The sequence below is a fragment of the Geotrypetes seraphini genome, chromosome 5 (genome assembly GCF_902459505.1).
Source record: "Geotrypetes seraphini chromosome 5, aGeoSer1.1, whole genome shotgun sequence".
In the NCBI taxonomy this organism is placed as follows: domain Eukaryota; kingdom Metazoa; phylum Chordata; class Amphibia; order Gymnophiona; family Dermophiidae; genus Geotrypetes; species Geotrypetes seraphini.
This window is the reverse complement of record NC_047088.1, coordinates 152,230,990-152,243,621: the sequence shown is the minus strand read 5'-3', so window position 1 is coordinate 152,243,621 and position 12,632 is coordinate 152,230,990. Positions and strand designations below refer to the sequence as shown.

The 12,632-nt window shown below is 46.2% G+C and overlaps 1 protein-coding gene across 1 annotated transcript in view; it reads left to right on the top strand.

Moving 5' to 3' along the window:
* Positions 1 to 12,392, top strand: part of CDK15 (cyclin dependent kinase 15) — a 158,819-nt gene extending 146,427 nt beyond the window's left edge. The window contains exon 14 of the mRNA XM_033945924.1: positions 11,091 to 12,392. The gene's annotated coding sequence lies outside the window, so the exon portion shown is untranslated. The remainder of the gene's footprint in view (positions 1 to 11,090) is intronic.
* The last annotated feature ends 240 nt before the right edge of the window (positions 12,393 to 12,632 follow it).

Genomic DNA, 12,632 nt, shown 5'->3' with positions numbered 1-12,632 from the left:
CACCTAGTTTCACGCCTAACTGTACACCCCGCCTAGACTGATGAGGGAGCTCCCAGCTTCAAAGTACATGCCATCAAAGACAGGCATGCACAAAAAAGTGTGTAGCCAAATTATACTCATTTACAGTCTAATCCGCTATAATAAAACCCTTAGCGTACATGTGCACTTCAAATGGCATGATCCCTGCATCCGTGATCTGTGCTTCTGTGGCCCCGCATGTGCAGTAGAGTAGAACTCTGCCTGCGATGCTGCAAGCGTCACGCTGCCGACCACATGGATCCCTGCCCCACTCCTCCCGCAAGTGCCATAAAATTAGGGGGGGAGGGGGTGGACTGACATAGAGTTGTTTGTGTCCTAACTTTTGTCCAGACTTCTAGCTTGAATTAAAATTCAAAGTTTTACTGCTGGGTGGAACTAGCCAAGTTTGATTTGGCTTTAATTTTCAGAGTGTATTTATTGGGATTTTGCGAATGCGAAGCATTCCCACAGTCTCTTCCATCATACTTGCAATGGAACTAAAGTGTCAAGTAATGATCTAAGGGCTAGAGTCACTAAGCAAACCAATCATGTACCGATTGGTTTGTGACCCCGACCCGATTCACTAACCTCGTGGCCGATCATATTCCGAACCGCGCAGGCAAATGAGGGTAAATGGCATGCAAAGTAGGATGGTCGTGATTCACTAAACTTTTCCAGGTACACCGACTGGACTGGCCGATCCAAAAAGAAGCGACTGGTCAGAGTGCTAATGACCTAGTTCCTTAACTCGACCCTCGCAGGGATCCCACGTGGATGTCCCATTTATGCTTAAAGTCGAGCACGCTGGTGGCCTCGATCACCTGCACTGGAAGTTTGTTCCAGTGATCTACCACTCTTTCTGTGAAGAAATACTTCCTGGTGTCACCATTAAATTTCCCTCCTCTGAGTTTGAGTGGGTGCCCTCTTGTGACCGAGGGTCCTTTGGGAAAGAAGATGTCGTCTTCCACCTCGACACGTCCTGTGACGTACTTAAACGTCTCAATCATGTCCCCCCTTCCCTGCGTTCCTCTAGAGTGTAGAGCTGCAATTTGTTTAGTCTTTCTTCGTACGAGAGACCCTTGAGCCCGGAGATCATCCTAGTGGCCATCCGCTGAACCGACTCAACTCTAAGCACGTCTTTACAGTAATGAGGCCTCCAGAATTACACACAGTATTCCAGATGAGGTCTCACCATGGTTCTGTACAGTGGCATTATGACTTCAGGTTTACGGCTGACGAAGCTTTTATTGATACATCCCATCATTTGCCTTGCCTTGGCTGAGGCCTTCTCTACTTGTTTGGCAGCCATGTCGAGGACCAGTTTTCCAACGTAAGCAGATCCTGCGTCATACTATCCTGCAGATTGCTTCCACTTACTATATTACATAGTTTGGCGTCATCGGCGAATAGTGTTACTTTACCCTGAAGCCCTCGGGTCAAGTCCCTTATGAATATGTTAAAAAGGAATGGACCCAGGACTGAGCCCTGTGGCACTCCGCTAGTTACCTCCGATGTCTCAGAGAGGGTGCCGTTGACCACCACCCTCTGAAGTCTTCCACTCAGCCAATCATTGACCCATGCAATTAGTGTCTCACCTAACCCCATCGATTTCATCTTGCTTAATAGTCTGCGGTGTGGGATGCTATCAAAAGCTTTACTGAAATCCAAGTACACTATGTCCAGAGACTCTTCCGAGTCTAGCTTTCCTGTTACCCAATCAAAGAAGCTGATGAGATTGGATTGGCATGACCTACCCTTAGTGAATCCATGTTGACTGGGATCCCTTAGATTCCCCTCATCCAAAATCTTGTCTAATCTACCTTTAAGTAGTGTTTCCATGAGTTTGCACACTATTGATGTGAGACTCACTGGTCTGTAGTTCGCAGCCTCTGCTCTGCAACCCTTTTTGTGCAGAGGAACGACGTTAGCTGTTTTCCAGTCCAGGGGGACTCTCCCCGTACTTAGGGAGAGATTGAAGAGCATGGCTAACGGTTCCGCCAGGACATCGCACAGCTCTCTGAGCACTCTGGGGTGCAATTTGTCTGGTCCCATGGCTTTGCTCACCTTGAGTCTTGACAGTTCGCTGTAAACATCAGCTGGTGTGAACTCAAAATTCTGAAATGGGTCTTCCCTGCTTGGTATTGCTTCCAGCTGTGGCCCGTGCCCTGGTGCCTCGCAGGTAAAGACTGAGCAGAAGTAATCATTCAGTAGTTTGGCTTTATCGGAATCTGTTTCCACATAATTCCCATCCGGTGTCACTAATACACCTGAAGAAGGATTTGTCCCCTTTCTTAATGTTCTTTGCTAGAGTTTCTTCCACTCGAAGTCTGGCCTCTCTGACTGCTGTTTTGACCGCTGCAGACCTTGTCCTGTATTCAATGTTAGCTTCTTTTTCCCCCGTGCGTTTGTATGAAAGAAATGCTCTTTTCTTCTCCTTGACGAGGTGCGAGACCTCATCAGTAAACCATTGGGGTTTCTTTTCCTTTGTTGTTTATTTACCGATTTTATGTAGCGGATAGTTGCCTCGTGTAGGGTCGATTTCAGGGTTGACCACATAGCTTCCACATTATCAGTTACTTCTTGAACCTGCAGCGTCTGATGGACAAAATCTCCCATGTGTGCGAAGTCAGTACCCTGGAAATTGAGTATCCTCATTTTTGTTTGTGATCTAGGGAAGCCCTTTCTAAGGTTGAACCATACCATGTTATGGTCACTGGTGGTTAGCGTTTCTCCCACCGAGACCTCCGAGACACTTTCCCTGTTCGTAAGTACCAGGTCCAGGATGGCCTGGGCCCTAGTGGGTTCTAGTACCATTTGTTTGAGCCGTACTCCCTTCATGGACGTTAATATCCTCCTGCTCCCGCAAGTTGTCACTGAGAGTGTGTTCCAGTCTACATCAGGCATGTTGAAGTCCCCTAGCAGAACAACGTCCCCCCGTAAGGTGATATTCTCAATGTCTTCAATTAATTCTGCGTCCTTGTCCTCCGATTGTCTTGGAGGTCTGTATACCACACCAAGGTACAGGCATTTTTCTCCGCCTCTGGCCAGATTTACCCAGATGGATTCCCCGGTGTACTTGACATCTGTGATCCTGGTTGTCTTGATGTTATCTTTGATGTAAAGTGCTACCCCTCCTCCTAACCTACCCTCTCTGTCTTGGCGAAGCAGGTTGTATCCTGGTATAGTTATATCCCACCCATGAGAATCTGTGAACCATGTTTCGGATATTGCTGCCACGTCCAGGTCTGCATTCACTATTTCTGTTTCTAGTTCTAGGAATTTATTCCCTAAGCTGTGTGCGTTAACATACATAGCTCTCCACTCTTTGTGTTTGCTAAACCCCTATAGAGAGTTACCCATCTGATTTAAAGTGTCTCCTAGCGAATCTTTTGCAGTAAGGGTACTTACCTCGGATTTAAAAGCGGAGTTTTGGTTCACCACATCAGGATTGTTACTTACTGCTCCGGTATATAAGTGGGTACCCTCCTCCAACTTACCTAGTTTAAAGCCCTTCGAAGCAGGCGGGCTAGTCGGTGTCCAAAGATGTTCTTACCTCTGTTGGTCAGGTGGAGTCCGTCTGGTCCCTGGAGTCCCTGTAGTGCCTCTCCGTGATTCAGGAATCCGAAGTTCATTTCCTGGCACCATCGTTGTAGCCACTCATTCGTCTTCAGGATACGTTCATCCCTGTCCCTTCCCTTGCCCCTAACAGGAAGAATTGAAGAGAATACTACCTGTGTTCCTGTCTGCTTCAGCCTCTCCCCCAGAGCTCCAAAGTCTTTAGCTATGCCCTCCAGGGTGTTCTTGGCAGTGTCATTCGTTCCGATGTGGATGAGCAGCATGGGGAAGTGGTCCTGGGGCCTGAGAAGTCTATCAAGACAGGCGGTCACATCTCGTATTCTGGCTCCAGGCAGACAGCAGATCTCCCTCAACTGCATATCTGGTCTGCATATTGGTCCCTCGGTGCCCCTCAACATGGAATCCCCGATGGCTATTACTCTGCGCTTCTTTTGGGGTGGCCGATCCGTTGTCCCCGGAGATGAAGATGTGTGTTGATCCTGGTCCTGCTCCACGTCGGTAGTCTCTTCCCGCCTCACGTTGGTAGTTTCTTCCTGCAAGACGTGGAATCTGTTCTTCAGGTTAAGATGTGGAGTCGATGTGGAGCTGCCCTGGTGAGAGAAAGAGTAAGAAGGTGAAGAGATTGTAAATGGGGGGGGGGGTGTCTCCTACGTTTACCTGTGGAGGAGGTCATTAACTGCCAGGAGTCAGGGTCTGCATCCATCTCCTGAACTCCAACAGTTGGTTTCAGTGTCGATGGCCCTGGTGTCGCCATGGAGGATCTGTCACGGGCCTGTTCTGTGATTTGGGATAGTTCCTGCACTATTCCATCGATATAGGTCTCGTCCTCTCTAATGCCTCTCAGGCGTTTCACCTCCTCCCTGAGGTTCCTTAGTTCCTGCATGATGTCATCATCCTGCTGGCCGACCTCCTCTGTCTGTGTAGAGGCCGTAATGTACTGCTGTGGGATGGCCTCGGTCTGCACGGAGACATCCTTTCCTGGTGCTGTGTTTTCCTCCGTCTGTGCGCAGGCTGAGGTCACCTCCTGGATCACCTCAGTGTAGGGAATGCCGATCTTGCTTGTAGTTTTCACACTTCTTGTTCGCCCTGCCATATTCGGGTAATATACGAGGTCTGCCTGTTAACAAGAAAAGAGAGTAAATGAGAGAGAGTAAAATGAGAGAGATAGTATGAGAGTATGTGAGGTTAGGGCCTCTGAAGGGTAGATTTGACAAGTTAGTATGTGAGGTTAGGGCCTCTGAAGGGTAGATTTGACAAGTTAGGGTGTCAGAGAGATCTGAGCAGTAGGGTGTTTAGAATGAAGGATTTGCCCTACAGTGTCCTGTTGCCCTAGATTTGGCTCTTCTTAAGGCTCTTCGCAAAGGCGCTCTCGCTAAGGTGAGCGCCTTTGCCGCTCGCCTTCATCACGCGCCGAACGGCTGCTCACCGTTGGCACGCCCCCTTTTAAGGGGGAGTCCAGGCTCCGACGCTGCTGATGACGCGGTGCGGGTGGGCGGAGCTAACTCTCGCCGCTACCCGCTCCTCACCGCCGCTATCCCCTGCTTCCTCCGACCTCCTCCGGCTTCCTCCCTGCTTAGCCTGCCTCCCTCAGCCGCTGCTGCACTTACTCCTCCTCCTCCTCCTCCTCTTCCCCCCCTGGTCAGCCAATCAGCCTTCTGCATAGCCGATTCCTCCTCCTCTCCTACCAAGAGCATACTGGGTATGATTTACTGCACCCGCCGGTGCCCCAGCTTTCCCTCTCCTGCCTTTTTACAGACTTAAAACCACATTTGCGGTTTTCAAAATTCACGGGGGAGTTCTGTATTCTGATATCCAACAGAAAAAAAGCTGCTTGCAACTCTGTAAGCAAGCGCAGACCATCTACAGACAAAGAAGATGGTCTGCGCATACTTCAGGATTGCTCACTAGCGATCTGTTTGGTCGGTGGGGAGCGTTCCTCCAATTGCCCCCATTTGCATGCTGGCCTTTAGTGAATTTGTTGACCTACCTCCAATCGCCCACGGATTGGAAACGGATCGAAGGTTACTGAATCTAGCCCTAAATCATTTCTACATGATGTAACACATTGGGCCAGGCCTGAAATCACAAGTCCTTCGAGTGGTAATTATCATAGTTTTTGATAACCAAGGAGAACTTGAACTTCAGTTTCCCTGGTCACACAAGTACAGAATCTTCTTCAGTAACACTGGATCTTACTCAGTGCAGCTCAAACAATTTGCATCGAATTGAAACATTTCTCTATTTCAGCGGTGTGTGGAATGTAATTCAGATTCTCTCATTTATCCTGATATGAATGCTCCCTACTGTGAGATTAGCATAGGAAATATCTGCAGAGTTTTCAATTTATATGAGGTTTGAGTCAGCATCTAAAGCAGAAATAATTGCCAGGTTTTTTTTTTCAGCAGGGATCAGCCAAAAGTTATTTTGTCAGTGCATGTCAATGAGGAGTTCAGGCATGATCTGCATTTCCACAGTACTTGGGCATTATCAGGGCTGTCAAAAGTTCTGAGCAGTGAGTAAGGTAGGATTAATGCATAAGCAAATTAGGCGCATGCTTTGGGTCAAGAGGAAACTCACGGATTTGTCAAATCTCTCCATCTGAGAAAGATAAATTCCTGCCAGATATGGGTGACTTGGGGCCAAAGTACAATTGGAAAGTGAAGCCAGGGTCGGCATAAGGGAAAATAGAGAGGACAGTATGGGGTTAGGTTTGGCAAAGAATATATAGAGGAGGATGTAGAGGGTTGGGGGGGGGGGAGGGCAGAGGTGGAAGGTAGGATTTTGTCCTTAATGCCTATTTTGACATGTTTGGAGGTGTGTTTGGTCTGGCTCCTTCAGTCCAAAAAAGGGTCGGGGAGTCTAGACTGGAAATCTTTTCACAACTACTTTCATAGAAGTTTTGTTCCTGGGATGAGCTCTGGAAGAGTTTAGAGTTAGTGGAATTTCTGTTGTTTATATTCTTTCAATAGCAGCATTATTGCTATAAAGCCTAATCATGTAGATTGCCCCATAAGAACCACTAGTCAGCTTGAGAAAGTGATCTTACAGTCTTTAATGTTTAGAGAGTAAGTGGGAAGGATGGAGGAGGTCATAATTTAAGGTTACAGAGAGCAATGTTAGGAAATTCTTCTTCATGGAGAGGGTGGTAGATGCCTGGAAGTGGTGGAGAGGAAAATGGTGATGGAATTCAAAAAAGCTGGGATAAAAATAGAGGATCTCTAATTAGAAAATGAAGGATGTGAATTAAAGAACTAAAGCCAGTATTGGACAGACCTGCATAGTCTGTGTCCCATATATGGGATTCGGTGTAGAATGGACTGGGGTGGGCATCAGTGTGAACTCCACTAATATGGAACATGAGGATGTTACTGGCCAGACTTCACGGTAGATATACTGCAAACAACGGGATGATTGGACGACAACTTCAGCATTTGGAGCCTAGGACAATACCAGACTTTACAGTCTATGGCCCGGAAATATCAAAGAATAGACAAGTTAATCTAATCATATATTTTTTAATGGGCAGACTGGATGGACCGTTCAGGTCTTTATCTGCCTTCAGCTTGGAAAAGAGACGGCTGAGGGAAGATATGATTGAAGTCTACAAAATCCTGAGTGAAGTAGAACGGGTACAAGTGGATCGATTTTTCACTCTGTCAAAAATTAGAAAGACTAGGGGACACTCAATGAAGTTCCAGGGAAATACTTTTAAAACCAATAGGATGAATTTTTTTTTTCACTCAGAGAATAGTTAAGCTCTGGAACATATTGTTAGAGGTTCTGGTAAGAGTGGATAGCATTGCTGGTTTTAAGAAAGATTTGGACAAGTTCCTGGAGGAAAAGTCCATATTCTGTTATTGAGAAAGACATGGGGGAAGCCACTGCTTGTCCTGGATTGGTAGCATGGAATATAGCTACTCCTTGAGTGTTGGCCAGGTACTAGTGACCTGGATTGGCCACCGTGAGAACGGGCTACTGGGCTTGATGGACCATTGGTCTGACCCAGTAAGGCTATTCTTATGTTCTTAAAGTCGGGCAGACTTTTATAGTCTGGGTCCTGTAAATGGCAAAGATAGAGAAGGAACAAGGCTGGAGTAGATTTCAATGGCAACTTATGTTGTTGGGAAGTAGCACTGGTGCCAGGCAGACATCTTCGGTCTGTGCCCCAAAATAGGTAGGGAGAGATAGAGATTAAGGGGCTCATTTTCAAAAAATATAGACATCCAAACGATGGCATAAACTGGCACTTGGACATCATACTGGCAAAATGTCCAAGTTGGCATTTTCAAAACTGATTTCTTAGACGTCTTTCTAGTCATTTTGTCTGCAGTGCATCTAAATCTTAAGGGGTGTGTTAGAGGTGTTTTGGGCGGGCCTTTGATTTAATTGATCACAAGTTGTTTCTATTATGACTAAAAGAATTAGGATGAAGAGGTAAAGTCTTCTTTTGGTTCAATTTCTATTTTTTAATATTTATGTTATCTTTATGTAATTTTTCAATAATCAGTCAAGACAGAAAACTCTTGATATACAAATTTTCCAGACATGAATCAATAAATTTGAAAGGTAAATAAAAAGAAAAAAGAAAGACAAAGGAAGTCTTAGACCACTGTAACGGGGCTCCCGGATCTGTTAACCATCAGAGAGTATGCAATTAAGACATAAACTAACCCCTCCCCCCAAAAAAAACCAAAAAAACAAAAAGAAATTGCTGCCAGACTCAAGCTATGTCATATATTCCCTATTAGTCTTACAGCCCGTTACATTAACGGGTGCTAGAATATGTGTGTGTGTGTCTGTATTTCTTTCTTTCTCTCTCTCTCTCAGCCTGTTTCTGTATTTCTTTCTTTCTGTCTTTCTTTTTCCTCAGCTGTCCACCATCACCCCTTGCCTGCTCCCCCTGTCCATTCTAACGGATGCTTGAATATGTCTGTCTGTCTTTCTTTCTTTCTGTCTCTCTCCCTCCCACTGTCTGTCTCTCTCCCTGGCCCCCTTTATCTGTCTGTCTTTCTGTCTCTCTTCCTGCCCCTGTGTCCTTCTTCCTTTCTTTCTCCCTCCCGCTGTCTGTCTTTCTTTGTATGTGTCTCTCTCCCTGCCCCCTATGCATCAGCAGCATTTATTCCCCCACCCTCCCTGTACAGCAGCCACAGCACGTCCTTTCCCCTACCCCCGTTTCCCTTCCTGCGTTCTGGCCTGCACATTTTTTTTTTTTTTAATGCCAGCCTCTACAGCTGAAAATAATCTGGATATTCGGTAGCAGTATTTGATCAGTGGCTGTCCGCTTAATATCTGGATAGTACAGTGAGGTGCCAAAAGCATAGATATTTAGCTGTGATCCTGATAACTTATCTGGACAGGTTTAGGATTGACTTTGTGCTAGACTATGTTATTTTCCTGATAGTTACCTGGATAACTCATGTGGGTGTAGGTGGCCAGGTCAAAGGCAGGCCTTCCCTTGGTGATCAGGCTCTCGTCCATGGCAATGTGGTTGAGGCCGGACCCCTGGCCGAAGTCGATATTGATGTATTCGCCAGGGTCATGCATCTTTTAAACACTTTATTTACTTAAAAATCAACCCTGTGCTAAAGCTAAAGATTTCTTTTATTTTAAAAATTTATATTTTAACTGCAGTACTTTAATATTGGCTATGCAAACAGCCATGCTATTTTTCTTCTCTCCTCTCTCATGCTAGCTCCACGGTCACCTCAAGCTCTCTCTCTGCTTCTTCTCCCCATCTTTACAAAACCAGCATACCAATGAGAGGCCGCGAAATTCGTGCCTCTGCACATCCGTGGAATTAAGCCTGCTCTGCACTGTACTTTAGCCTTGCACGTTTCTCTGCACCCTCCAGGCCTCTGTAGCCTTCAAAAATCACCCTTAGGACTCTGGCTTCCTACTGCTAGAGTCCCTGTCACTTCCCACCGCAGCCCTAAAAATAGTATTTCCAGCAATCGGGGACCACCTGTACTTCTGTGCCCATTCCCAACCTCCTTGGGCTCTTCAGGTCCTCTGAGGCCTACCTTTAATCTTCGGGACCTGGCTACTACTGGACCAGGTCCCCGACGATACTCCAGTGCCGGTTCCCAGACCTATGGCCTTCCAGCCCATGGCCTTTTTTGTCTGCCCTCCACTGACATCTGCCTCAAGCTGCCGCGGCCTGCAGGCACCGACAGCCTCTGAGGCCTGCCCTACTCCCTCCTCGCCGTCGCGCGCCTTTCCCCTCCAGGGAAGCTTCGTATGTTTCCGCTGCAGCTTCGGCAGCCTCCTGTCTGCGGGCTGGCCGCCCGTCTGTGCACACACATCTGCGGGAGGAGGAGGAGGCCGGGGCTCGCGGGATGGTGGGGAGGCCGGGGTTGTGCGGAGCAGCAACGGCAGCAGCTCGGCCGTGCAGCCAACGCTAGGCAGAGTCGGGTTCGGGCATGGACCTTGCGCTACCCGGACCGGCTCCTCACTTCGCTCGTGGAGGCGATCGGCGGCTGGCTGCGGTCCCTTGCCCGCTTTCAAAGTTCATTTTTTAGTTCAAAGCCGACGCTGCAGCTCTTCTCTCGGTCCACGCCTGGTGCGGTTCGAGAGAGGAGCCACGGTGGCAGCTTGAGCTAAAAAATGAACTTTGTCAGGTAATTGCAAGTGTTGAAGCCCGCTGCGAGAGAGAGATGGTGGCAAGCGTGCATGCGCACTCTTGTGGCCACATCCCGACAGATCAGGACTCAGGGAACACGGGATAAGAGTGTGCATGCGCGCTTAGCATTTTATTATTCCCTATACTTAAGACACATTGTTAGAACTTAAATGTGTTTAACAATTTATTGAATAAAGGTATCGGTTCCATTTTATTTGGTCATTTATATTTATTGATGTTTAATTCCTTGACTTCTGATATTGCCTTTATGTTGTGTAGTGCTGTAGGGCTCCATATTGCCTCCACTACTTTTTTAGATTTAAATTAGTTTCTGAGCCCTTTGTCATTGCTGATACAATTGCCTGGTATCAGCAACTATTATTTTTATTGATGACGTCCAATTAATAGCATATACTTACCCTATGCTACAAAAAAATCAATGGCAGTAAAACCCGGATGTCTCAATCTGTCCTTTTTCAGGAGCCATATGATAACCCTAAATGAGAACTTTTCAGAGGCCCCTCCATAGTCAGGAATAATTGTAGGGTGTTATGGTCATCTTACTGGAGAACTCTCATGCTGCACAATGAAATAATATCACATCTTTATCCTGTCCATGTTTTTATGCTTTCAAACAACTATGATCTCATTAACGCGAAACAAGTTTTAGTATGCCTGGAGTTTTGTGGGAGAGTTTTTAAAAATTATTTATAAAACATTCATGGGATTTTAAAACTATTTGGATAAGGTAAGGAGCTAGAAATGGAAAAGAAGACTAAAGCATTTGAATTCTCCTTGAACCTTTAGTAATAGAAATAAATGTTTGTATCTATATCTTACTAAGTCTCTCTTTTTTATTTTATTTTAATCTTTAAAGATGTCCATCATGCTGCCAGCATCTCTTCATTATCTTGATGTCTTGATCTCATCCTATACACTGCCCTTCTTTTTCTCTTGGAAACCACTGAATCCTTTAGTCCTGAAAACTATATTTCATCTGTTTGGAGATCACGTCCTATAACCTTCAAAATGAATGCCCATCAACAGCTTGAATCCTGATTTTACAAAACTGAAAAGAAGGTAATGCCCGTAAGATAATATGACATCCAGGATGCAGTATAACAACATCAATGGAGTTGATTTTTCAAGTCAACCTATGGCTTGTTCAGAATTGTACAGAAGACTTTTGGACCCAAAAAGAACAGTTGGTAAAATTCATAACTGAAATAGCATGAAAGCTTATCAGTTTCTGCACAGCTTTACCGTTCCAGGGGCCCTGTCTATATTGCTCTTCAACAGAAAGAAATTAGGATTAAGCTACAAACTGATATTTCCAGTCCATGCCGGGGGATGGTTTCCCCCAATAAAGCTGTCAGCAAAAGGCATATGGTCCTGGAAGAAGGCTCTATCCTCGCTAACAGGATTAGAGGAGAGACCTAATTCTGTCCCAGCAGAGCTATGTCAGTATGCCAACTGTGCCTGCTGATGGAGTGAAAAGCCTTGTCACACTTTACTAAGCATTGAACATGCAATTTGAAGCAAGTGCGGAATTAGTGATCCATAGGAAAGCTGGAGAATGATTTTTTTTTTTTAGTGTGGAGTCAAGTTACAGTTGAAAATGTGTAATCAGTAGTGAATTTATGTACTGCCTCTCATCCTTCATGATGTGGCATTTTCTGATTCTGAGTGAGTCCTGGCGCTTTATAGGAGTTTGTGTATACCAGTGTATCGTAAACTGTGTGCCCCAGAGGATTCTAGGTGTGCCCTGAGATGCCGGCGAGGAGGAGAGGTGCCGGCTGTAGTCAGTCAGTCGGCGCCTGTGCCTCTGCCCCTTCTCCTCACCTCTCCTTCTGCAGCACCCCCACCAGCAGTAATAGGTGGCTCAGGGCCGCAGCTGGAGGACATCCGCATATGTGCAGACATTGTGATGACATCCACGCATTTTTGGGCACCCTCCAGCCTCAGACCCGAAATTAGTGTGCCAGCAATTTAAAAATTTTGCAACACACTGGTGTATCCCATACCCAGTGATTTCTTCTGGAAGAGGTTAGAAAAAGAAGGCCTCGGTCACTGGGCTTCTGTTCTCTCCAGCTGCTGTAACCAAATTTAGTTTCCAAATGACTAGGCTTATCATGAAATATAATAGCCTGGTTCATAGTCTAAAGCGCGCGAGGATAAAGGCACGCGGACAACTGAGCGCTGAAGAAAAACCTTATTTTAAAGGGCTCCGATGGGGAGTGTTGGTGGGGAACCCACCCACTTTACTTAATAGAGATCGCTCTGGCGTTGGGGGGAGTTTGGGGGGTTGTAACCCCCCTCATTATACTGGAAACTTCACTTTTTCCCTGTTTTTTAGGGAAAAAGTTAAGTTTTCAGTATAATGTGGGGGGTTACAACCCCCAACCCCCCCCCAACATGG